A 23013-nucleotide genomic window follows, 5' to 3' on the forward strand; every position below is an offset into this window, starting at 1 on the left:
GTGATGGGAAATAAAAACTGTTCTCTCTCTTCAAGCTTGTCCCTGTAATGAATTACATCTGTAGTAAGCATGACTGACCAATAAATTGTGTATCTTAATTATCTGTAACAGTTTATAATAAATTAGTAACTTTACCATAGCATTTGGATTTTATAATTTTTTACATGATAAGTTTGAACTTAAAAAATAAAATTCTTGAATTAAGAACCTTTCGTATCAAAGGAAACTTAAATCATAAATATAGCTCACAGAGAGATAGGGGACTCTCATTTTTTCTGATCCTTTTATGATATACTTTTATAAATACCAGTTTTTTATGACTCAGTTTTAAAACAAACCATCTTGGAAGCCTGGCATTGCCTCCTTAGTCTAGTAAATGGCAGATACAATGACAAGCAGAGGGCTCAGTGGGTAATGCCTAAGTTGTGGTCACTTTAACCATGTTTCCCACCATTATGGGTATGGGATAAATCGATTTTGTATACTGTTTTGCTATTCTATATTTTATTAATTTCCATTCAAATATCCATTATTTTACACTTTTTACTTGTTTTAAGTTTATTTATTCCTTTATCCCAGTACCTTGAGTCAAAAGGTCAGGTTAAAAGATGTGTGTGTGTATGTGTTTGTGTGTGTGTGTTTGTGTGCCTTTGTATGTGTGAGTGTGTGTATATGGGTGCTTGAAGAGCCCAGAAGGGATCACATCCCTTGAAGCTAGAGTTGCAGATGGTTGTGACTCCTGAATGTGGCTTGCAGGACCCAAACTGGGTCATTTGCAAGAACAGCAAGGGCTTGTAACTGCTGCACCATCTCTCCAGCCCCATTTTTTTGGTTCATAAGCAGGCACTCATAGTTTAAAATTTTCCCTAAGGACTAATTTAGTAATTTCTTATAGATATTCATATATTTTGTTTTCATTTGCATTTGTTATTTCCAACATATTTTCTCTGTAGTTGAACTTTCAATTCTCCTGCCTCAGCAGTTCAAGTGGTTGGGATTGTAGGCCCTCACCACCATTTATGGTGTTTTCAATATATATTCTAATTTCCCTTTTTAATTTCTTCTTTTACACATTGTTATACTATTTAGTTTAGACAGATTTTTATTTTCATATATTTCCTTGCTATCGACTTCTAACTTCATTCCATTGTGATTAAAGTGTGTACTTAATTCTACACTTTTCTTTGCTTTTTCTTCTTACCAGTGTATGATCTAACATGGAAAACGTTCTACATTCACCTGAGAGGAATGTCTGTTCTGCTACTGTTGGGTGGATTGTATGTAGACATATTTCTAGGACTATTTGCTTCTTAGTGTTGTTCAAGTCTTTTATCTCACAGTTAACAACTTTCTAGTGTCCTAACCACTACTGAAAGTAGTTACTGAAATCTCCAATTAATATTTAGAATTATCTAGTATAGCTCTGTGAGGTTTTGCTTCATATACTTTATCTGTTCTTAGATGATCATGTTCGTGATTGTGATCAAATTCCTATTACAAGCAACCCTTTCATCAATAGAAAACATTCTTTATCATGTAATGTTTTTGTTTTAAAGTGTATTTTGTCAGATACTTATGTTGCCACTCTAGCTTTCTTAGGCTTGCAATTTATATCTTGTATATTTTCCCAGTTTTTTTAACTTTCAGTCTGTTTATTTTTTTGAGATACACAGTTTAATAGATTAATTTATCATCCTTACATTCTCAGGGTGAATGGAAATGAACTCGTTGCCATGTTCAGAAGTGTACCAAATCTGGAGGCAATGTAAAAAGGGAGAATGTAAAGAGACCTATTCTTCCTCAGTGGCGATAGGCTGGAGATGATACCGTTTTTTTTTTTTTCTCCCTCTGGGCTGCAGGGTCTTTAAGTTTAGAGATTCTCCACACCCTTGCACACAGGATTGAAGAGAAGGGACCAAGAGATTTAGGCATAAAAAGAGTCAGAGGAAGGAAGTCACATTAATCAAGAAAGATGAGCAGGGCATGCAGGCCTTTAATGCCAGCACTGGAGAGGCAGAAGTTTGGGGATCTTTGCGTTCTTAAGGACAACCTGGTCTTTAAAAAAAAGTAAGGGAAGACTCCTTCCATGCCCCCTCTCCCGCCCCACAATACACCACTATGACATCAGAGTGGTGGTCCAATCATTTGGCTATGGTATATAGTATAATTTACATATGACTACCGATTGGCTGAAGGGTGTAAGTCCGCCCCCAAGATGACGTTTGTGTACAGATAGTTTCCAGAGAAACCTCAGTTTCTGCTGGCGGTTAGACAAGCAGAGTGCCGCTCCTCTACCGTCCTTAAAAAAGAGCTAAATTTGGTAAACAATCGGGAGATTTGATCCTGGTTGTAGAACTAATTCAGACAACAGACTTCTAGGATGTGTGCCCAGTCCATTTTCCCAGATAATACTAGAAAACCTGGGAATTCGTTAGTATTACTTAAATGAGTTCCAGAAAGAAAGGACCTCATGTTCGTGACCAACATTTTGGGGAAGGAGATGACTTCGGGAAGCAGACACCAAGCTACAGGGAAGTCAGAAAGGTGAGAAATCGCCCCTCAGAACAAAAGTCAGCCAAGCCGAGGAATCGTCAACCAACTCTTCCAGGAAGACCACAGGGTTGCCCTGCCACAAAAAGTCGCTCGGTGGAAAGAGGTCGCTCCCATGGGAAAACCCGAAGAACAGAGAAAAATCCCTCCACCGAGAAGTATCACATTGTAGGTAAAAGTCCTTCTGCTGAGAAGCACTGCAGTACATTTAAGAGCACCTTGGCTGAGAAGCTTTTGTTAGCTGAGAAACATCGTGCTACAGAGAAGAGTTCCTCTGCCAGGAAACATCATTCTATTGAAATACGTCATACTATAGGGAAATTTTCCTCTGCTGGAAAGTCCCCCTCTGATAGGCACCTCTCTGGTAAGAAGCATCACTTTTCTGAGAAAAGCCATTCATCTGAGAAGCATCTCTCTCTTGAGAAAGATCTTCCTACACAGAGAGGTCACCTTATCAAGAAAAGCTGTGTTACGGAAAATCGTCACTCTACAGAGGAATGTGGATTGGCTGAGAGAGGCCGCCCTAGCCTAAAATGTCAACCTGCAAAGAAAGGACTTTCTACTAAGAAGAGCGCATCTACTGAGAAAGGTTACTTTGATGGGAGAGTTCGCTCTACTGAGAACCATCACCCTGAAGAGAAAGATCCCTGGGTCAAGAAATTTATTTCTGCAGAGAGCAATCACCAGCTAGAGAGACACCATTCTGTGAAGAGAGGACTCTCCACAGAGAAGAAATGTCACCCCGTAGGGAGAGTTCGGCCGGCTAAAAAAAGTCACCTGGCAGGGAAAGGTCGCTCACCAGAGAAGACTAGCACTGCAGTGAGAGGTCGCCTCTTCAAAAGCTGCCCTGCAGAGGAGAGTCATTTATCTAAAAATGGTAACTTTGCAAAGAGAGGACCCTCTCCTGGAAAAGATCACAACCCAGGGAGGCATCGCTTCAAAAAAAGGTACCCTGCACACGAAGACTACTCATTTGAGTGGGGTAACTCTGAGGAGAGAGAACCCTCTGCACGTGAAGATTGCCCTGCAGGTAGTGGTCGCTCTATCAAAAGCCTCCCTGCAAAGGAGAGTCCCTCATCTGAGAAGGATAACTCTATAAAGAGAGGGCCATCTTCTGGGAAAGATCACTGCACAAGGAGGCTTCGCCTCAGAAAAACGTACCTTGAAAAAACAGGTTACTCATTTGAGTGGGGTAGCTCCGAGAAGAGAGGACACTCTGCACATGAAAATCGCCCTGCAGGGAGAAGTCAACACATGAAATGCCACCTTGCTGAGAGTCGCTCAGTGGAATGGGATAAATCCATAGCAAGAGGACGCTCTGCAGGTGAAGAGTGCCCTGCTGAGAGAGGTAGTCCCATCAAAACCAGCCCCGCAAAGGAGCACCATTTATCTCACAAGGGTAAGTATGCAAAAAGAGAACCATCTCCTGGTAAAGATCGCTGCACAACAAGGCTTCACCTCAGAAAAAGTTATCCTGTAGAAGAGGGTTACTCATTTGAGTGGGGTAACTCTGAGGAGAGAGGATCCCCTGTACTGGAAGATCGCCCTGCAGGGAGAGGTCAAGTAATCAAAAGCTGTCTTGCAGAGGAGAGTCATTCATCTAAAAAGGATAACTCTGCAAAGAGAGGACCCTCTCCTGGAATAGATCACCCCACAGAAAGAGGTAAGCCTCAGAAAAAAAGCAGCCCTGCAGAGGAGGGTCTGTCGATTGACAGGGCTAACTCAGCAGCAAGAGGACCCTTTGTAGGTGAAGATTGTCCTACAGGGAGTGATCACCCCATTAATAGCCACCCTGCTGACAAGTGTTATTCATCTGAGAAGGGTAACTATGTAAAAAGAGGACCCTCTCCTGGGAAAGATCGCTGCACAAGAAGGCTTCACCTCAGAAAAAGTTATCCTGCAGAGGAGGGTTACTCAATCGAGTGGGGTAACGTGGTTGCAAGAGGACCCTCTGCAGGTAAAGATCACCCTGCAGGGAGAGGTCAGCTCATCAAAAGCTGCCCTACAGAGGAGAGTCATTCATCAAAGAAAGATAACTCTGTAAAGAGGGGACCCTCACCTGGAAAAGATCACCCCACAGGGAGAGGTCACCCTCAGAAGAACAGCTGCCCTGCAGAGGAGGGTCTGTCAGTTGACAGGGCTAGCTCGGCAGCAAGAAGACCCTTTGTAGGTGAAGATCATCCTTCAGGGAGTGTTCACCCCATTAATAGCCAATGTGCTGATGAGCGTCATTCATCCGAAAAGGGTAACTCTGTAAATAAAGAACCCTCTCCTGGAAAAGATTGCCTCACAAGGAGGCGTCACCCCAGAAAATGTTATCCTGTAGAGGAGGGATACTCATTCGATTGGGGTAACGTGGCTGCTAGAGGACATTCTGCAGCTGAAGATCGCCATGCAGGGAGGGGTCACCCTCAGAAGAAAAGCTGCCCTGTAGAGGAGGGTCGTTTAGATGAAAGGGATAGCCCGGCAGTAGGAAGACCCTTTGCAGGTGAAGATCGCCCTGCAGGGAGTGGTCAGCCCATCAAAACCTACTGGGCCAAAGAGAATCATTCATCGGACAAGGTTATCCCTGCAGAGAGAGGACCCTTTCCAGGAAAAAAGGGTCATTCAGTTGACAGGGCTAACTATGCAGACAGAGGATCCTTTGCAGCAAAAGATTGCCCCACACGAAGAGGTCAGGCTCGAAAAAAATCTGCCTTCCAGGGGAGGGTCGATCAAAGGAAAGGGGTAACTATGTACAGAAAGAACCCTCTGCAGGGAAAGATGACCCCACTGGGAGACAGAGGCCTCCAAAGAAAAGCAAACATACAGAGAAACATCTATCTTCCCTGGGAAGCTTCCCTCCCCAAACAAGTTGTCCTGCAGAGAAAAGCCTATCTTCCTAGGGCTCTGCAGAGAAAATGCATGCTGGGGAGAGAGGTCACTTTGTTGAGAAAACATGCCCTGCAGAGAGAGAACTCTCTGCTGAGAAAGGTCAGATGGGAAAGAAAGTCATCTGTTTTGAGAAAATTCATTCTGAGGAGAAAGGTCAGTCTTCCCAAAGCAGCTACACTGCTGAGAAAGGTACCAAAGTAGAGAGCAGGTACCCTGTGGCGAAAGGTCATCACTCCATGGAAAAAAGCTTTCCTGTGGATAAACTATCTTCTTCAGGATCTGCGCCTAACATGCCAGTGCCAAAGAACATGCAGAATATTTGAGAAAACAGAGTTGTCAGTGGTACCAGCACAGCACCACAGATTCCTCACCAGAATGTGGCTGGGACTGTCACCACTGGTCGATCTGGGCAGGCAGGGAAGGTGAGAATGGGAGTTGAATTGAAGTTGCCTGAAGAACTTAAGCCATTGTCTTGTTGAGGACTGGGAACTGATAAACAAGCATAAGCAGTTATTCCAACTCCCTGCTGAGAAGAATGTAGATACTATTCTTGTGGAGTACGTCACTTTTGTGAAATCACAGGGAAAGCCTGATAATAGGGAATATTCTGTTGATGAACTTGTGTATTGAATAAGAGAGTATTTCAACAGGATGCTGGGCACCCAGCTGCTCTGCCAGTATGAAAAGCTCCAGTTTGCTGAAATCCACCTGGCTTATCCTCATATTCCAATTTCTCAGGTTTATGAGGCTCCACACCTTCTATGATTATTTACTCAAATTGGGACTGTATTGACCCATTCCCTCCTTAGTAGGCATAGTCTTTGTGAGTGTCTAGGTATCTTCACGATTTCCCTAAATACCTATCTGAGAATTCTACTTCTCTATTTAGTGCCAGCAATTAAAAACTGACTGCCAAGCCCTGTGAGGGTCAGCTGACCACTCCCTGTTATGACCTGGATCAGTAAACATTTCTGTGTTTGCTCTTTTTATTGTAGTTGTTCTTGAAAATTGTCAAAGTATAACAAGACTTAATATTTCAGTTTGCTTATTGTGAACAGAAATAAAAATATTAAATGCTTTATCAGTATATCAACAACAAACCAAACAACTGTTCACTAAAAGAATTTGTGTTGTTTATTTGAAAACATTGCATGAATGTTGGTGTTTCTATTCTTATGCACTATGAGTTTCTATTAAGTTTTCATATTACATGATAACCCACACTCATTCCTAGTGCTGGAAGTTCAACATAATGGATATGCTCCAGACATATGCATACACATAATTTACCACTTTGGAAATCAGTGTGGCAGTTTCTCAGGAAACTGGGAGTCAACCTACCTCAGGATCCAGCAATTCCACTTTTGGGAATATACCCAAGAGATGCCCAATCATACTACAAAAGCATTTGTTCAAATATGTTCATAACAGCACTATTTATAATAGCCAGAACCTGGAGACAACCTATGTGCCCCTCAATAGAAGAATGGATAAAGAAGGTATGGTACACTTTTAAGTTCTACTCAGTGGCAAAAAACAATGACATCTTAAATTTTGCATGCAAATGTATGGACATAGAAAACACTTTACTGAGTGAGATAACCCAGACCCAAAACGATGAATATGGGATGTACTCACTCATAAGTGGATTCTAGCCATAAACAAAGGACATTGAACCTATAATTCATGATCCTAAAGAAGCTAAATAAGAGGTTAACCCAAAGAAAAACATATATTTATTCTCCTGGATATTGGAAGTAGACAAGATTGCTGGGCAAAATTTGGGATCAGGGGGGTGGGGATGGGTTGGGGAGAAGGGGAGATGGGGAGAGGGAAGAGAAGGGGAGGATTCAGGAGAGCTTGGGGAATGGGATGGTTGAGATGAAGGAAGGGTGGATATGGGAGCAGGGAAGAAGATATCATTATTAAGGGAGCAATTTTAGGGTTGGCAAGAGACTTGGCTCTAGCGGGGTTCCTGGGTGTCCAAGGAGATGTCCCCAGCTTGTTCCTTGGGCAGCAGAGGAAAGGGTGCCCGAACTGGCCTTATCCCATAGCCACACTGATGAATATCTTGCATATCACCATAGAACCTTCATCTGGTTATGGATGGAGATAGAAACAGAGACCCATATTGGAGCACTAGACTGAGCTCCCAATGTCCAGATGAAGAGCATAAGGAGGGAGAACATGAGCAAGGAAGTTAGGACTGTGAGGAGTGCGTCCACCCATGGAGACAGTGGGACTGATCTAATGGGAGCTTACCAAGGCCAGCAGGACTGGGACTTAATGAGCAGGGGATCAAACTGGACTGAATGTGGCTGACAATGAGGGCTGAATGAGAAGCCAATGATAATGGTACAGGGTTTTGATTCTACTACATGTACTGGCTTTTTGGGAGCCTATTTTGTTTGTATGCACACCTTCCTAGACCAGGATGGAGGGGGGAGCACCTTTGACTTCCCACAGGGCAGGGGACCCTGACTTCTCTTCAGACTGGAGAGGGAGGGGGAGGTAAATGGGAGGAGGGGAGGAGGTGGAAATATTTATAAATAAATAAATTAAAAAGGAAAAATAAAAGGATTGGAGATATAACTAAGGAGGGCCTGGGTTTACTCCTTGGTTTCAAAAGTGAAAGAAAGAGGAAGAATAATATGAAGGACTGAGGAGAATGAAAAAGAAGGATTGGTGTAAATGAAAGGGGGTCTAGAGAGGGGGAGGTGAGGAGGGGTGGTAGTGAAGGTAGGAGAGAAATATGTTGAAAGAAGAAGAGGAGAAGGAAGAAAAGGCGAGGAGTTAGAGGAGGAAGAAGAGGAGGAGAAGGAGGAGGGGGGAGAAAGACAAGATAGAGAGGAGAAGGAGGAAGAAAAGTAGGAGGGGGAGAAGAAAAGGGAGGAAGAAGAAAAGAGTGGGAGGAGAGGGAGAAGGGTAATTAAGAAAAGGAAATGAAAGAAAAGAGGAGGAGGGGGGCACGAGGGGTAGCAAGAAAAGAAGAGCCTAAAGAGAGAATGAAGAGGGAAAGGAGAAGAATAAGGAATAAAGGGGTTGAGAAGAGGAGGAGAAAGTGTAGAGAGAGAGGAGGGAGGAGAGGTAGAAGGGAAGTTGAGGGAGGAGGAAGAGAGGAGGAGAAGTGAGGGAGGAGAAAGAAGAAAAGAGTAAAGGAGAGGGAAGAGAAGAAGAGGAAGGAGGAGAAGGAGAAAGGAAGAATAGGTGAAGGAAAAAGAAGGATGGAGAAAGAGGAGGAAGAGGAGAAGGAGGTTAAGGAGAGAGGAAGATGAGGTGAGGGAGAAGAAGGAGGAAGAGGAAAAGAGAGGAGGGGAAAAGAGAAGGAAGAAAATAAGAGAGGAGGGGAGAGAAGGAAGAGACAGGGAAAGGAAGAATATAGAAAGGAAGGGGTGAGGGAAGGGATGAGGAAGAAAAGTAAGGGAAGAAGGAGAAAGAAGAAAGGAAAGGGTGGTAGAAGAGGAAAATAACAGAAGGTGGAACATAAGAAGAGACAAGGCAGAGAGGAGAAGGAAAGGAGGAAAGGGAGGAGTAGAAAAATGGAATAAGAAAGGAGAAGAAGGGAAAGGGGAAAGGAAGATAACATGAGGGAAGAACAGAAGAAGGAGGGACAGTAGGAGAGGAGGAAAAAGAGAAGTCATAGAGGATGAAGAAAAAGAAAACACAGAAGACATGGTAGCAAAAGAAAGGGGGAGAAGGTAAAAGGAGTAGGGGAAAGAGGATGGAGAGAGAAAGTGGGGAGGAAACAATAGGAGGAAGAGGATAAGGAAAAAGGGCAAGGCAGAGAAAAGAAAGAGAATGAAGAGGAAGAAGAGGAGTAGTAGAAAGGTTAGTAGGAGTTAGAGAAGGAGGAAGAGAGAAGGGAGGAGAGGGTGAGGAAGAGGAGGATGGGGAGAAGGGAGAGTGCTGGGTTCAAAGGCTAGCTTTGTGCAGGCATGGTTGGGAGGGAAACAGACAGAACATGGACAGGACCAAAGGTGGATCCTGATCGGCCATTTGTACAATGTGCACGGGGAAGAATGACAACCTGGAGGCTGTGTCAGTGGAAAGCTTGCTTATCTAGAGAGGCAATTGACATTTTTACTCTAGGAAGAATGGATTCTTGGGTCTATGTGGTAGAATGTCATCAGTTTTGCGCAATAACATTGAGGGTGCTTCATTTGTGTACTCAGAGGTAAGAGGGCCCACAGGAAGGAACCATCATCGGAAGTCCAGCCTGGGCTGTTTCAGTGGTCAGATAAGCAGTGACCTGTGTTATGATTGTTCATCTCTTTAAGAGACAAGCCACGCCCACTCCCTGTAGCTCCTCCCTCCCTCACCATCTTGACTCTCTCTGTTCCTTTTCCTGCTCCTGCTTTATTTCTTTCTCTCTCTGTCCTCTTCTCTCTCTCTCCCCCTTCTCCCCTTTTTCCTTCCCATCCATAATTCAGCTAATAAATATCCAATTCTATTCTGTATGATGTGTCTGTCCATGTGCCTCCCACCCGCTACCTGCTCACTCCACTGGCTGCTGGGAACTTGCACCTTCTCCGGGAACTTGCACTTTCCGGGGACTCATTGTCTGCGGGACCAGCCCAGTGACACATGGCTGGGACCAGTAAGCTGCTCGGGACCCCCAGCAAAATTCATAACAACCAGTCCCTGTAGCCTTGGAGACATATGAGCTTATCAGATGTTACTTGCATTGGGGCACTTTGGGGCATGTCCACAGGAAGCCAAATCACTTGGGGTCTGCAGGCACCTGGGCAAGTGGGGAGAAAACAAACTCTTACGGATATCAGGAAGAGAAAATGCAGCTTTTAGGCTTAACTTAAGAACAGCCCTGCAGGAGAGGATAAAAAAAAGAAGGGGAAAAGGAAGGAAGGCAATAAGGAGTGAGGCTGAGGAGGAAGAGAGGACAAGAAAGCAAGGGAGATGGAAAGAAAAGAGAAGGAAAAGGAGGAGGGGAAAAAGAGGGGAGGAGGAAAATGGAATGAAGGAGAAAGAAGAAATTGTGTGGGGATAGGAGGAAGAGGGGGGAGGAAGGGAGAGGGGAAAAGAAAGAGAAGGGATAAGGAGAGGGAGAAGGAAAAAGGAAGAGGAGGGAAAGGAGGATGGGTAAGTGTGGTGAGCCCACAAGCATGATACAGTAAATGTACAGCTGACAGATCTGTTAGACTAATCCATGGGAAGTGTGTATGTGCAAATCCACATGGAGAACCTGTTCAGCAGAGCTGAGGGAACACTTCTCTTTTGGATAAATCACTGCCAGTTCTGTAAAAATCTTGTGAAATCATGGCTTTTCTCCCTTCAAAATGGGATTCATTCCCAAAATACCTCAGCAGTGTAACTTCTTCTGTGTGGGGGCAATGGAATGACCTTCCATGAGGCCTTAGAGTGATAACATTTACCCTTTGTTCCAATAGTCAAATTTACATAAAGTCAATCTCCCACAATTACCTCTTCTAACAGACCAGATAGGAATTTAAAAAAGATAGAAGACACCACCCTTACCAGACAAACAGGTTTTGGTGTGGGTGAAGACCAAGGTTCAAAGACGTTTAGTAACTCTATCTAATGGTGTGAAATGTCAGGTATTTCCTTAGATGCTGGCCCTTCCTAGGTGGTGTCACCTGTTCCTGGCCCTTCCTAGGTGGTGTCACCTGTTCCTAGAGCATTGTCAGGTTCTACCTGCCTTTTGTGGTTCTGAAATGCATATATATTGATATCATTGTTTTCGCCTATGGAATTTTTCTACTTTTATTTTATTTAAAGAAATCTATCTTTTTATTTTACATACCAATTCCAGTTCTCACCCCCTCCCTTCCTTCCCTTCCCTCTACCTTTCCCCTACCTGACCCCATCTACTCCCCAGAAAGGGTAAGGCACATTGCTTAGAGGAAGGACCAATGTGCTCCCCCCCACACCTGACTATATCTAGGCTGAGCAAGGTATCCCTCTAAATTCAGCATCTGAAGTGTGAATCTGAACAGAAAAGTGTCTAAGTGGTATTCCTTGCTTCCACAGATGGTAAACTTTGTATATTTGATTCAAATAGTAGCAATATCAGCTGCTTTTCATTGAGTAAAAAACTTTTTATTTTAAAATTAAAAAATTAAGAAATCAGGCCTATTTCCTTAAATGACCATATTTAGTATTTGAAAACATGCTGATATATATTTTTGTTAAAGTGAAATTGTTATACCAATATTCTAAGAGACAATTTACTTTTAAGTTATATTTGCCAAAGATAAATGATTTTCAATTTTAATTTAAGAAGTATACTCCCAGAGATAATGTTTACCTTATCAGAGTAAATGATTCATTTTACAAAGGCTTCCAAAATTAGTCCTATTAACAGAACCTTTAAAAATGTGTACATTTCTTTCTACATGCTCAACTAACATATGAAAGGTGAAAACAGTCAGTCATAGCAAATCTGTAATAATTAATTGACATTATAACCTGTAATAATATGGAAGACTAAAGACACCTTTTTATTCCTTTTGTCAATGGACAAATTTTTAGATTACTACATACTGACAGCAGTAAGCAAATTTCCAACTGTCAGCTGACACTTGAGTACTCTGTATACCTTTCCAGACCTGTGAGTTTGATGACCAAATATTTGGCATCCTTTTTAAATGAGGGAATGTAGACCACCTTGGCGGGTCAGTTAGTCTAGGGATTGTAACCTGCCTGGCTGGTCAGTTATTCCAGGGTCCCAGAGAGGTGCTACCTGAAAGACATGGGCGGGAGACAGGAAAGAGGCCAAGCAAAGTTCTTGTCAAAGCCTCCGTTTATTAGCATCATGGTTGTGGCTTATATAGCCCCTGGATGAGGAATTTGGGTTGGGATGGGGGCAGAGGCAGGAAGGGATCTTGCCGCGATGGTCCAAGCTGGTCACGAGGTCGTTGGCCAGGAGGTTATGATCGGTCAGGTCACGATTCCTCAGTCAGGAAGTCACAAGTTGACATACCTAGTTCTCTAGATAGTTGGAATGTGGGGCAGGTTCTGCTAACAGGTAGCTCTCTGTTAACAGATAATTGGGTGTGGGATAGGCTCTGCCAATAAAACAGTTCTAAATACCATTGGGGTGTGGGGATTTCTGCAAATTCCCCAAAGCAATTTTTTTTGGGGGAAATGGCTCCTGACAAGGGAACATGGGTAGTTATGTTATAGATCCTGGTATTAGCGTTTTCCTAAGAGAAAGAGCTGAATGCCAGGATAAAGGGCATGGCCAACTGAACTAACCTAGAAGTTCCACACCTATCAGGTAGTAGGCTTAGGTACAAATTTTCTCTGTTCCCAGCATCATCATATGTCAGTTCTGTTACACTGTGGACAGAATAATTGCTATTTGCCTCTTTGTTGTTCAAAACGTTTAGGATATGGATAAAAACCCTTAGATCCATTCCCCCAATCAGGTAAGGACTTTGCAGCTGAAGTTAGAAGCAGTAGAATTCTGATGGTATTATTTCTCATACATTCTTATCCTGTAATGAAGTTAACATGCAACTTACTCTGGTGGGATGATGATCAATCCATTCAAACTTGTGCTCCATCTAAGGGAACTGCTTGAGCCTGGGGTTTCCTGCAGTGTAAGTGTATTATAAATTTAATCCATTTTCTCAAGCATTGAATCATTTATAACCAATTTTATATACCTAATTTTAAATATTATTTTACATTAAGCAAACTTTAAGTTTACTTTAAACTTGTTTAACTTTACTTGCTTTAGGCTTAACTTTGACAACCTATAGAGAGGGCTATATAGTGGGAGATACAAATTGGTGTTTTTTTTCTAATCTTGTTTCTATAAATAAATTATATTTGTACTGAATGAAATGGATTAATAAAAATATGCTGCAAGATTCCCGAGTAGCTGTAGTGGCAGAAATGCTGCAGGTTCCCTATCAGCAACAGGCCATGTGATGGCAGGCAGTGGGCAGCAAGTCCCAAGAGCAGCCAGTCCCAGACAGGATGGTGCATGAGATCATGCTGCAGATCCCCAAAGGTGACTGGTCCCAGGTGGCGAGTCACATGGCAGTGGCGGGTGAGAGACAGACAAATAGGCATTCCTTGCAGAGTGCGGTTAGACATTTATTTAGTGGGTTATGGAAGTGTGGAAGGGAAGGGTGAGAAGTAGAAGAGGAGAGAGGGGGGGGAGACAGAAGCTGCCTCTCCAAGAGGGAGATGGAAAAAGAAGAGACTCAGGCTGCAAGCAGGAAGGAAGATCTGCCTGCCTCAGTGAATGGGGATGGGAGTGGGCGTGGCTTGTCTCTTTAAGAGACAGAACAGATAGTTACATTCCCATCTCTTTTTTATAATAAAAAAGCGAGAGGTCAGGCACCACAGGTTAAGGGAATGGAGGCGGTGGATCTTCAAGACTGCTTCCTGCTTAGGGTGTCGTCTTTGCGGAGGAAACTTGAGAAAGCTGGGTGCTGGTCACATCCTGGTGTTTCTGGTCTGTTTGTTCCTTTCCAGTGTTTGTGGTATGGAAATGTCTGATGTCTCTTACACCTATTTAAGGTATTGCCAGAACAGAAAACAAAGTTAAAGCTAAGAAAAAAAAAATTAGGACCAGGGAATTGAGAGGGTGTGCATATGACCTGTTTAAGGTGAATCCTTCAATTTAGCTCCCTGGAACTCACAAGAATTCTTTGGGTTTGTGAAAACAGAAGTTTTAGACATATACATTCTATAAACAGTAGCATATTTATGTCAGAATGACTATGATAGATATTTTTGCACTATGAAAAGCCTTTTATTTATTTATTTATTTTTATTTATTTTTTGAAAAGTATTTTTAAGACTATGGAAGGCAGCATGAGAGAGAAGTTTGATAGCTTTCACTTGTCCTTACACCTTTCTAACTTGTAGGTATACACCTTAATAACTTGTATTTGTAATATACTAAAATTTGTTTGGTGAGGCTTTCCTTTTAAAGTGGCAAAACCTCTCAACTGTTAAATGGCATCAGAGATCTTTGACAAGGACAAAATTTTACTTGAGTTACTGATTAAATAACAACAGAGAACTTACTTGGTTGACATATATAGCTACTCCTCAGGGTCCTCCATGGTTGCTGAAGGTTATATTTGTCTTTTACTGTTTAGCACAGGGCCTGTCAGGCTCCAGAAGATCCTGTTGGCTAAGAAACCTGTAGGAAGACAAGTCTACCTTGACTTGAACAGCTAGGCTAGCAATTCCAGGAATACTGTCTACTGTCTGGAGATCTTCAGTTTAGATGAAAGGAAATTTTTCCCAGTGGTCAATGCTTGAAAGTTGAAGTAAATTGTGGATGGACATTATTTTGTGCCCATTTGTCTTCTGTCTTTTTTGCAGGAAATAGAGTGCAAGTAGAGTGCTACTGCTAGGAGCCAACCTGTCTCTTTTTGTTATAAAAAGGTTTTTTTTTATATTCTCTCAAAATTATAAGGTATTCATATTTTTATTTTTTTATTTATTTATTGAAAATAAATTTTCCGCCTCCTCCCCGCCTCCCATTTCCCTCCCTCTCCTCCTGTCCCTCTCCCCCTCCCCCCACTCCTCTTCTCCTCCCTCTCCAGCCCCAAGAGCAGTCAGGGTTCCCAGCCCTGTGGAAAGTCCAAGGTCCTCCCCACTCCATCCAGGTCTAGGAAGGTGAACATCCAAACTGTCTAGGCTCCCACAAAGCCAGAACATGAAGTAGAATCAAAACCCCGTGCCATTGTCCTTGGCCGCTCATCAGCTCTCATTGTCCACCATGTTCAGAGAGTCCAGTTTTATCCCATGCTTTTTCAGTCACAGTCCAGCTAGACTTGGTGAGCTCCCAATAGATCAGACCCACTATCTCAGTGGGTGGGTGTACTCCTCATGGTCCTTCCTTCCTTGCTCATGTTCTCCCTCCTTCTGCTCCTCATTAGGACCTTGGGAGCTCAGTCCGGTGCTCCAGTGTGGGCCTCTGTCTCTATCTCCATCCATCGCTAGACGAAGGTTCTACGGTGATATGCAAGATATTCATCAGTATGGCTACAGGATAGGGTCACTTCGGGTTCCCTATCCTCAGCTGCCAAAGGAAATAACTGGGACTTTGCCCTGGCACCAGGTAGCCACTCCAGGTTCAAGTCTCTTGCCAACCCTTATGTGGCACCCTTAACTAAGATATGTGCTTCCCTACTCACGTATCCAACCTTCCTTTATCTCCAATCATCCCGTTTCCCCAAGTTCCCCACATCCTCTCCTTCACACTTTTCTCTCCCCATCTCCTCTTACCCCCATCCCACCCCACCCCCAAGATTCCAATTTTTTGCCCGGCAATCTTGTCTACTTCCCATAGCCAGGAGGATAACTATATGTTTTTCCTTGGGCTCACCCTCTTATTTAGCTTCTTTAGGATCACAAATTATAGAGTCAGTGGCCCCTATCCACGGCTAGAAACCAATTATGAGTGAGTACATCCCATGATCTTCTTTTTGGGTCTGGGTTACCTCACTCAGGATAGTATTTTCTATTTCCATCCATTTGCATGCAAAATTCGAGAAGTCATTGTTTTTTACCACAGAGTAGTACTCTAATGTATATATATTCCACACTTTCTTCATCCATTCTTCCATTGAAGGACATCTAGGTTGCTTCCAGGTTCTGGCTATTACAAATAATGCTGCTATGAACATAGTTGGACAAATGCTTTTGTCATATGATAGGGCATCTCTTGGGTATATACCCAAGAGTGGTATTGCTGGGTCCAGGGGTAGGTTGATCCCAAATTTCCTGAGAAACCGCCACACTGATTTCCAAAGTGGTTGTACAAGTTTGCATTCCCACCAGCAATGGATGAGAGTACCCCTTTCTCCACAACCTCTCCAGCAAAGGCTATCCTTGGTGTTTTTGATTTTAGCCATTCTGACAGGTGGAAGATGATATCGCAAAGTTGTTTTAATTTGCATTGCTCTGATCACTAAGGAGGTTGAGCATGACCTTAAGTGTCTTTGGCCATTTGAACTTCTTCTGTTGAGAATTCTCTGTTCAAATCAGTGCCCCATTTTTAATTGGGTTATTTAGCATTTTAACGTCTAGTTTCTTGAGTTCTTTATATATTTTGGAGATCAGACCTTTGTCTGTTGTGGGGTTGGTGAAGATCTTCTCCCAGTCAGTAGGCTGCCTTTTTGTCTTAGTGACAGTGTCCTTTGCTTTAGAGAAGCTTCTCAGTTTCAGGAGGTCCCATTTATTCAATGTTGCCCTTAATGTCTGTGTTGTTGGGGTTATACATAGGAATCGATCTCCTGTGCCCATGTGTTGTAGGGTACTTCCCATTTTCTCTTCTATCAGGTTCAGTGTGTTCAGATTGATATTGAGGTCTTTGATCCATTTGGACTTGATTTTTGTGCATGGTGATAGATATGGGTCTATTTTCATTCTTCTACAGGTTGACATCCAGTTGTGCCAGCACCATTTGTTGAAGATGCATTATTTCTTCCATTGTATACTTTTAGCTCCTTTATTGAAAATGAGGTGTTCATAGGTTTGTGGGTTAAAATCCGGGTCTTCTATACGATTCCATTGGTCGACTTCTCTGTTTTTATGCCAGTACCACGCTGTTTTCAATACTGTAGCTCTGTAATACAGTTTGAAGTCAGGGATGGTAATGCCTTCAGAGGTTCCTTTATTGTATAAAATTGTTTAGGCTATCCTGGGTTTTTTGTTTTTCCATATAAAGTTGATTATTGTCCTCTCAAGATCTGTGAAGAATTTTGATGGGACCTTGATGGGGATTGCATTGAATCTATAAATTGCCTTTGGTAGAATTGCCATTTTTACTATGTTGATCTAATCCAAGAGCAGGGGAGATTCCTCCATTTTCTGGTATCCTCTTCAATTTCTTTCTTCAATGCCTTAAAGTTCTTGTCAAATAGATCTTTCACTTCCTTGGTTAGAGTTACCCCAAGATATTTTATGCTGTTTGTGGCTATCATGAAAGGTGATGATTCTCTTATTTCCCTCTCTGCTTCCATATCCTTTGTGTATAAGAGGGCAACTGATTTTTTGGAGTTGATCTTGTATCCTGCCACATTGCTAAAGGTGTTTATCAGCTGTAGGAGTTCTTTGGTGGAGTTTTTGGGGTCACTTATGTACACTATCATATCATCTGCAAAACTTCAAGGACTATATTGAAGAGGTATGGAGAGAGTGGACAGCCTTGGCGTGTTCCTGATTTTAGTGGGATGGCTTTAAGTTTCTCTCCATTCAATTTGATGTTAGCTGTTGGCTTGCTGTAAATAGCTTTAATTATATTTAAGTATGACCCTTGTATCCCTAATCTCTCCAAGACTTTTATCATAAAGGGATGTTGAATTTTGTCAAATGCTTTTTCAGCATCTAATGAAACGATCATATGGTTTTTTTCTTTCAGTTTATTTATATGATGGATTACATTGATAGATTTGTGTATGTTGAACCAGCCCCGCATCTCTGGGATGAAGCCTACTTGATCATAATGGATAATTTTTCTAATGTGTTCTTGGATTCGGTTTGCCAGTATTTTGTTGAGGATTTATGCGTCGATGTTCATGAGTGAGATTGGCCTGTAATTCTCTTTCTTGGTTGAGTCTTTGTGTGGTTTTGGTATCAGAGTTACTGTAGCTTCATAAAAGGAATTTGGCAATGAATCCTCGATTTCTATATTGTGAAATACATTAAGGAGTATAGGTATTAGGTCTTCTTGGAAGTTCTGGTAGAATTCCGCATTGAAACCATCTGGTCCGGGACTTTTTGTGGAAGGGAGGTTTTTGATAACAGCTTCTAATTCTTCGCGACTAACCGGTCTATTTATGTTGTTTACCTGGTCCTGGTTTAACTTTGGTATATGGTATTTATCTAAAAAAGTGTCCATTTCTTTTACATTTTCCAGTTTTGTGGCATACAGGCTTTTGTAGTAAGATCTAATGATTCTCTGAATTTCTTCTGTGTCTGTGGTTATGTCCCCCTTTTCATTTCTGATCTTATTAATTTGCAAATTCTCTCTCTGTCGTTTGATTAGTTTGGATAGGGGTTTATCAATCTTGTTGATTTTCTCCAGGAACCAGCTTTTTGTTTCATTGATTCTTTCAATTGTTTTCTGTGTTTCTATTTTGTTGATTTCAGCCCTCAGTTTGATTATTTCCAGTCTTCTACCTCTCCTAGGTGAGTCTGCTTCTTTTTTTTTCTAGAGCTTTCAGGTGGGCTGTTAAATCTTCAATGTGTGCTTTCTCTGTTTTCTTTAAGTGGGCACTTAGTGCTATGAACTTTCCTCTTAGGACTGCTTTCATAGTGTCCCATAAGTTTGAGTATGTTGTTTCTTTACTTTCATTGAATTCAAGGAAGACTTTAATTTCTTTCTTTGTTTCTTCCTTAATCCAGGTATGGTTTAGTAGTTGACTGTTCAGTTTCCATGAGTTTGTAGGCTTTCTGGGGGTAGCATTGTTGTTGAATTCTAGCTTTAATCCATGGTGATCTGATAAGATACAGGTGGTTACTAATATTTTTTATAACTCTGGATGTTTGCTTTGTTACCGAGTATTTGGTCAATTTTCGAGAAGGTTCCATGAGCTGCAGAGAAGAAGGTATATTCTCTCCTATTTGGGTGAAATATTCTATAGATGTCTGTTAAGTCCATTTGATTCATTACCTCCATTAATTCTCTTATTTCTCTGTTGGGTTTCTGTCTAATTGACCTGTCCATTGATGAGAGAAGAGTGTTGAAGTCTCCTACTATTAGTGTGTGCGGTTTGATGTCTGGCTTGAGTTTTAGCATTGTTTCTTTTACGTACGTGGGTGCTTTTATATTAGGGGCATAGATATTCAGGATTGAGACTTCATCCTGATGAACTGTTCCTGTTATGAGTAGAAAATGTCCTTCTCCATCTCTTCTTATTGATTTAAGTTTGAAGTCAACTTTGTTAGAAATTAGTATTGCCACACCTGCTTGTTTCTCAGGTCCATTTGCTTGATAAGCCTTATCCCAGCCCTTTACTCTTAGTAGGTGCCTGTCTTTGTGGTTGAAGTGTGTTTCTTGTAAACAACAGAATGTTGGGTCCTGTTTTCGTATCCAATCTCTTAGCCTGTGCCTTTCTATAGGTGAGTTGAGTCCATTGACATTAAGGGATATTAATGACCAGTGGTTGTTAACTCCGGTCACTTTTTTAGTAGTAGAGTTTGTGTGTTTCCCTTCTTTGGGTTGCGCTGGTTAAGGGTCTCTAGATGTCTGAGTTATTGTGGTCATTGTTGGACTCCTTGGTTAGTGATTTTCCTTCTATTACTTTCTGTAAGGCTGGATTTGTGGCTACATATTGTTTAAATTTGTTTCTATCCTGGAAAATTTTGTTTTCTCCATTTATAGTGAATAGAAAAAGTTTTTAATAATTAAATATTTAAATGCCATATTCCCCTGATCGCTGAACAGTTGAGGACTGTTTATGAGGTAAAAGTACAGTATAGAATCTGCCTGGAGAGCTGTGTCTGAGCTTGACTGTATTGGCTATTAACGTGTAAGATTTACACTCATAAAAAGACAGAATGAAGAAAAAACTGCTTGCAATAGAAGGTTAATGTCAGAACTGACAATAGCAGAGAACATCTTAATATTTTTTAAATGAGGGTTGGATTAAATATAAAGTATCTTTGTAAGAGACTTAAAAGTACATACCAGTTTAAAACATGAGACTTATTGTTTTGTAATCTGAAATGAGATGCAATTAACAGACACAACATTTAACAGTAGACATAGGTGCATTTAAGTTACATGTATGAAAACACACACACACAGAATTAACAGGAAATGGGTGAAGTGGATGCTCTTGGTGGACCCTACCAAATGCATGCCACTGCACAAAACACACATGCAACAGAGTCAGCAAGAGGAATTTAGCGAAAAAACATAAGTAAACTGGGGGAACAGGCAGGGTATACTTCAGTAAAGATAGCAGGACTTGATCACCTGACTTGGCTCTCAATTAAGTTAGTGGTGAAGTCACCTGACCTCAGTCAAAATGGCAGTAGTCACATTTTGTATGGAAAAGACACTCAGTTAATGATGAAAGCGTAAATCACAAACAATCCCACACCAGTTTAGAATTATGATTAATAGGGTGGTATTTATTTAAAGGGGAAAAAACTTACAGATCACCGTCCCAGACAACAGCCCTCTGAGCAATCAGGAAGGAGTCTAGTTGTCAGAAGCAGAGCAGGAAGCAAAGAGAGAGCGAGGAGGGAAATAGCCGCTTTTTTAAAGAGAGAGACCACGCCCCATTGGGCTGGTATCTCAGCGGCTATTGACTGGAGGACCGGAAGGATCTCCCGCAACACCTCCCCCTTTTGTTTAAGTAAGAGAGTTTTAAACCTACTATGAAATTATATACAATAAGTACAAATATCCTATTCTAACTAGCTTAGGTCTTGTATAATAAATGGCTTGGCCAAGTCATGAGAGAAAAGTAACTACATTTATATAGTCTTCAACCCCATCGAAGATCTGAGAAGGGAAATAATGTTGCCTGGGTAATTAGGAAGTTCAGTAAAACAACTTCCAAAACATGCAACAAATCACAGAGACAACTAGCTACCTGGGCAATCACCCAAAGTCACGTTTGCAGCATTGAAGCAACCAACTTTGGCTAAGGCCTAACAAAACTGACATACCATTTTCAAAGGCAAGAAGCTTATCAAAACTATCTTACCCTGTCTTGGCAGGATATGACAGTCCTGTTTTATCCATTAATGCACACTCTGTATCTCTGTCAGTGGTTGAGGTATGGGCATTTCTTGGCCCAAAGGCCAGTTCTGCCAAAAAGAAAGGCTCCAGGTGGAGTGTCTTTGGTGCTCAACATTCTCTCAGGAATAGATCGGTGCTGCCAAGAGCAATTGTGTCTCACTATCATGAAATTCTGAGTTAGATTAAAGGCCATTTTCTACAGCTCTTTGAAGAGGTTGAAGATTATCTATCTATACTGAGTATAATCTTTATGTATCTAAAGAACCTCATTAATCTAATTATAAATGACAAATTTAGATGACTATTGATCTATATAATTCTCAATATCTATCTAACTTAAAGACTAAGACAATAAACAACTGTGTAACAAATCAAGATAATGACCTCCAAATATAAACACTGTACAAATATACATTGCAATATGGTAAATATATATTAATACACAACATTACATAAGTATCTTAATCAGAGGTAGAAATGCACACTGCAATATGGTAAATATATACAATATATATATCAATACAATATATGTCAATACATAAAAAATGTTTTAAACAGTGGTAGAAACATGCATGCATACAATAGTCAATATAATTTAACTTTGTATCAATATACAAGAATTGATACCAATATATTTGTCTAAAAACCGTAACTGACAATTATAAATCTATTATCCCATCATCCAATTATCCCTCTTCTTTTTTTTTTTCAAAAAAGCTTATAAAATTCCTCCCCCAACCTCCCAACCCTCAACCATATACTAATTATAATCAACCCCTAAATGATGTCCCTAAACCCAAGGGCAAATTTTACTGGGAGAGGGGACATCATCCTCTAGAATTACTTCCAGCTGTCATGGGGGCTGACGTTCTTTCTGGGGGATCCTGTGAAAGTAAAATGATGGATAAATTTTAAGTCTTTTAAAATTGCAAATAGTCTCTGAGTATTTTGTGCAGGTCTGGCCAGAATGTTGTATAAGATGAGCACCATTTCAGCTAACCAAGTTGGGATCATCTTGTGCAGCTGGTACCCAAAACTGGTCTTGTATTAGCACTATCAGTATTATGATGTCATATCAACCATCTTCTTCCTGGAAACGGCAAATGTCACTTCAGGAAAAATTCATTGTTCATTGTGAAAAACTTAAACATTAATCATATATATATATATATATATATATATATATATATATTCAATGAAAGGCATGATAGATATATTCAACGAAAAGTATGATAGATATGAAGAAAAGCAAAGATGTTTTCTAAACTCATATTTCTTTCTGTCCCATATCATGGTTCTTGACATGAGAAAGAAACTCCAGAAACTCTGGGTTTTTCCTCTTACTAACAGGCTTGGAATTGGAGAGGGACTGAGCCAGAGTCCAACTTCAAAACCAGCTCTATATATTTATAAATAAATGCACATTAATACATATTTAAAGATAAGAGTAGAATAATTTTACTCACGAGATCTATTTGATTTTCTTGCTGATTCTTATTGGGTTGTAAATAGTTTCCATCTGTCAGTATTCAAACATCCAGGGTCCCTAGAATTTTGTGAAGATGAGTGTTTTCCTGCAGAGCTAAGAAGAGAACCCTGCCCCCATTCTATATGTTTTTCTTACCACCTGTATAAATATCATTATTGTGGATGAGCTGTTATTTCTCCTTTCCAAGAGGTTTCTCCTCTTCAAATCGAAACTTTATTAATTTTGATGGTATCCACAATTTTTCTTCTCCTGTGGAAACAAGAGCAAATCCCCTTCCTCAACGTAGCGTATCTCCTGGCTTCCATTGAGAGGTCAACACATCTTTGAAATAAATCGGTTGATTTAGTTCAGCAGACTTTTCCATTATCCAATGTCTTTCTGCTGCTGTCGT

The 23013-nt window shown here is 41.2% G+C and overlaps 1 pseudogene; it reads left to right on the forward strand.

Moving 5' to 3' along the window:
• The first annotated feature begins 5840 nt into the window (after window positions 1–5840).
• LOC130868330 (mortality factor 4-like protein 2) lies at window positions 5841–6389 on the forward strand (annotated as a pseudogene).
• The last annotated feature ends 16624 nt before the right edge of the window (window positions 6390–23013 follow it).

Source organism: Chionomys nivalis, chromosome X (assembly GCF_950005125.1).
Source record: "Chionomys nivalis chromosome X, mChiNiv1.1, whole genome shotgun sequence".
Lineage (NCBI taxonomy): Eukaryota > Metazoa > Chordata > Mammalia > Rodentia > Cricetidae > Chionomys > Chionomys nivalis.